Source organism: Tupaia chinensis, unplaced genomic scaffold (assembly GCF_000334495.1).
Source record: "Tupaia chinensis unplaced genomic scaffold, TupChi_1.0 Scaffold000658_1, whole genome shotgun sequence".
NCBI classification, from domain to species: Eukaryota; Metazoa; Chordata; class Mammalia; order Scandentia; family Tupaiidae; genus Tupaia; species Tupaia belangeri.
This window is the reverse complement of record NW_006160179.1, coordinates 194,386-199,460: the sequence shown is the minus strand read 5'-3', so window position 1 is coordinate 199,460 and position 5,075 is coordinate 194,386.

Below are 5,075 nucleotides of genomic sequence, written 5' to 3'. Positions count from 1 at the left end.
CCATGTTTGTTATATTTACCTAGGTTTCAGATAATTAGTTTAAAAAAAAAACTTGTAAAATTGATGGTGCTTTTTAGTTAAAGAAGAGGGAGGGGGACTAATTACAAGGAAGAGACTTAAGGTTAACAAGTGCCAACTTTTTCCATCACTCCTGTGTGAGCCTCAAATAAAATTACAGTTGGCACAAAACACACATTCACATACGCACCACCTACCACATATGTACATGCATGTAATCTGTGAAATTTTTGCGAACCACTTTTTGAATGCTAGAAATAGAAATATACTGATTACCACGAAGATGATCACAAATACATACATTAGAAAGTCATTTCTCCTTGGTAAATTTAGCCATTGCTAGATTAAAGAGCAACTCCAGTTTAGAGTCCAGACTGCAGATGCTATGACTTGCTTCTTTCTACTCTCTCCTTTCCTCTCTTCCTCATCTCCTTCCTTCTTATTTGTGATGTTTTTCTGACCCTCAGTTTTTCCTTTTCATATTTTATCTGACTGTGTGTCTACTACTATATCCTCTGTGTCTTTGTGGTAGTGACCAACATGGTCAGCTTTACTATCTCCCTCAGCTTGAGGGAGTTTAGACAAACTTCTTGATTTGAATCCTGTGTCATTAATCATTAACCTTAAAACACTTGCAACTGTAAATTCCTTCTCTCTTTGAGATGTAAATCTGCTCCCAGTTCTATTGTTAGCTTTATAGCCCAGAAGTGTCTTTTCTCAGGAACCTAGAAAGCACTCCTTTAAAATGCAATCATCAGAGAGATAGTGGGAGAGTAGGAACCTAACTTCTCTAAACACTAATTAGCAAACTATAATGGTTTATTTATGTTGACTGACCAACACTTTCATTAATGCCCTTTGGTGTATTTCCTTTAGCTCATCCTCTGATTCCACAAGGTCTGGAAGATGGCACAGAAGTAAAAACACAGTGTCCCAAGGGCCTGTGGGTGGTATGGTGGTAAGGCTCTGTATTCCCACATAGCTAACTGCAGTTCAAATCCCGAACCCAGCAGCTTGAAACACGCCAGGTGTATGTATACATGCCCAAAATCCCAGGAGAAGAGTTTGCAGCATGGCCATCCACCCTGGGGGGTGATTTCTCTCTTTTTATCTCTTCTTTCTCTCCCCCAGTGAGCTCACCTGCCCCATAGCAAAAGTCAAGAAGAAGAAGAAGGAGAAGGAGGAGGAGGAGGAGGAGGAGGAGGAGGAGAAGAAGAAGAAGAAGAAGAAAATAAAAAAGGAAAAGAAGGAAAGAAAACTACAGTGCTCTGTGAGGCAACCATACAGAAAAGTTCTTGGTTTTAGTCCAGAGACCTCTTTGAGGGTGATAAACACATGCATGCCCATGATTCAGGCCTGCACAAAGGTTGTGGGTGAACCATAGTGTCAGAATCCTGCTGGGGCTGCTCTCTCTGATGAATGGGAAAAAAAATAAACAAATTTTTAAAAAGAGTAAGAATTTGGGGATGGAGAGTTTGGGAGAAAAATGATAAACACAAATGCATGTAAACAAGTGGAATAGGTTATGGGATACAAATGTGAAGTAAAAATGCCATCAGCAATTCAGCATATACTTTGAATTGTGGTTATGCACAACGAAACACAATGTTAAATGCTGTAAATGACAGATTTTTTTTTTAATAACCGTGATTACTGCCTACAGTATAAATGCTTCAGAACCATATCATATACCACAATGATATATAACAATGATATGAAAATCAGAAATTTTGGTTTAAAACAGGGGGAAATATTAAACATTTCCAATACAAATATTGACAGATAGCTGAGATGAGTGGTTTGTCAATTATCCTAATTTGATCATTACAGAATGTCTGTTTAAACGGAAAAAATCACATTGTATTTTCAGAAATATGTACAATTAGTATGTTATTATAATAGGAAAGATTTATCCTAACTTTAGTTTCAGCAGCTGAGTTCAATATTCCTCCCCTGTTTCAATAGTCGAGACTCTGTTGCAGTTGTCTTGAATAAAGTCTACCTTGATGGTTTAACTAACCTGGTGCAATATTTCTTTGAACAGAATGCAAAATGTTATTCCAAAGATCTCCATACCCTAAATTCTGAAACCTGTGAATATGTTGTGGTACATCTCAAAAGGAACTTTATAAACATAATTAGGCTACAGACATTAAAATAGGAGAATTTACCCTGAATTATCCTTTAGGTGGTCAGGAAAGTCAGGATATATTTTTCTGTTTTTCTATGCCAAAATGTGTCATAACTTTCCCAATGACCCATAATTGGACTGAGTCTAATCATTTGTATGATTAGATTTCACCTTGTGAGTCTAAGAAAAATAACTCGCCAAAACCTTCTAGACATCTAAAATACACAACTATGTGATACCAAATGTGTATTATTGTACACTGCTATTTTTTTGGAGAAGTTTTTGCTATAGGACATGAGCGCTCACCAGAAAGACAGAAAGCATGAAATCACTCCCTAGGGAGAATGGCCACACAAGCAATTTTTTTCTCCTCCATTCTCCTCTCAGGATCTTGGGCACACACACCCACTTTTGCCTGGCATGAGTTTAAGCCACTGGGTCCAGGACTTGAACAACGGTCGACTACATGGGAGCCCAGCGACATAGCCATTACGCCAACTGCTGGTTCTGTAAGCTGCTAAATTTGAAGAGATATTTTACACAGCCATAGAAAACCAACATAGCCTCATAATCACACTCCTAGAGAAAAGCAGCAAATTGATTTGGTTCATACATTCTTACACAGCATCACTAATTGACAGAATGCTCAGGAGAGTTCACACTATAAGTCATTATCTAGCCTACAACTAACTGCTTTAAATAGGTACTAATCCCTGTTCCATTAAGTTGTGGTTGTGAATGAGAAGTCACAGGTCAAAAATCAGTATGACGGTATGAAAAGCAGCCTTAGCCATTTTGTTCGTAAAACGGTCATTCCTGTTATAATCACTGAGGATTTCATGTTGCACCTCAGAAAATAATTCTGTAAATTTATATTTATTTTGTAGTATAGTTTGAAATATGTCTACACATATTTTGCAACATGACTTCAAAGGAAAAATCATGTTTCTTCTTGGAATTGGTGAATTACTTCTAATAAACCTTAGATATCTCTGTGAGAGTCCCCGAAGCAGTGGGAAAGCCAGATAAGGAGTCAAGTTAACTAAGTTAATCATGAATTCCTTACCAAAATAAACTATGTGATAGAAGTCTGTTGTTTTAAGGTTTATGTCTGTGGCTGTAAGAAATAACTAAAATACCCTATATAATCACAATTTCTACATTTCAATCTCACAGTCCACTCAAAATAAAATCAGGTTCAGCTATAATTAATGATATATTTATCTTTTTCATGTCTCTATGAAGTAGAAAATATGAGATCAATTTATCTCAATTTCAGTAGCAGAGTTCTTTTGACTTCACATTTACCCTGCTACTTTTTATATAAATACAACTTGGAAGAAATATTTGAAGGTCTACTGGTTCCAAAACAGAGTTGGGCATTTGTAATGTTTCATCTTTCTTAAGTTGTTCACTTTGTTCCCCAGTCTATACCATTTGGTTATTAGCTTCTGTATACAAAACCCCACTTTCATCAGTACAATTTACTTTACAATTTTACTATATAGTATGTAGTTTGTAAGAACAGGTGCACTGACTACTTTCCGTTAATGTAGCCTTATGGAATGTTCAACTGCTTTAATCAAATTACCCTGCTCTCCAGTGATCAGAATTTACTAGTTTTACTTGCCTTCTAAAAAGACCTTTAAGTGTATTTCAGATAAAAATGAAAATCCACCTGCTGCATATAGGATGCGAACTGGTTAAAATATTGTTAGCAATAAATGAATTATGAAATACAACCTCATTTTTTATTACGCTATTTTTGACTTTGAGTAGCATATGTAGGTTGATTATGAAAGGTACCATACTCGTATACTCTTAGGGAAGATACTGCCCCACTCCAAGTGTCCTACTTAGAGAAATGGTAAGAGACTACAAGTAACGCAAGCATGTCTATCTATCTATCTATCTATCTATTTATTTATTGCTACAGATTACATGACCGTAATGTACTTTGGTGTTAGCCTCAGTCACTAGTATGCATTCAAAATTAGTGTATATATGCATTATGACTTCATATATATATATATATATTTTTTTTTTTCTTTTGGAGACGTTTTTGCTATGGGGTGCATGCACTTGCCAGAAAGACACAGAGAGACAGAGAGACAGAAAGCGAGAAATCACCTCCCCAGGGGGGAATGACCAAGCCACAGTCCCTTCTCCTCCATTCTCCTCTCTGGATCTTGGGCATGCACGCACATGCACCCAGCATGAGTTTTAATCCACTGGGTGCGGGAGTCGAAAGGCGGTCAACTACATGGGAGTCCAGTGACATAGCCATTATGCTAACTTCTGGTCCCAATGACTTTGTTTAATTTTCATAGATCAGAATCCTGCCTGACAAATAAAAGGGAAATTATTCTGCATTTTAGTCATTTACCCTCTCATCTCATTTGTTCATGATGAGATTAGTCAGACTGAAGAGTGGAGTGAGGATTTAAGTGGTTTCCAAGGTACAGAAAGCAAATGAGAAAAGTAAAACTCAAAGTAGAGAGGGAGCCATGGATATACTGGAAAGTTAAGCGAATGGAAATACGATTGAGGATGAAGCAAAATGAATAAAGATGGGGATAAGGCATGTCACAAAATGAAAAGTATCTAAAACACTAGAAACAACCAAAGTGATAACAACTGAAAGGGCATGCAATGAGTGACAGGAAAATATCAGCATAGGTTTTTATACTGTAAGAACATATTTGAAAATTTTAGGGGAGGAGACATTTGACAGATGAAAAATGTAAAAAAAATGCAAAATAAAAAATGCTCACTATGAAATTAAATTCTGTTGTGCAGCAGGTTAGTTCGCAAATTGATTTAATTATATATGCTCATCAGGATTAAAGTATGTGTGATGATATTTCTACCCATTCAAACAATTTCAAGCTAATTGCCGATTTGTCTTTTATTTTTTTATTTGTAT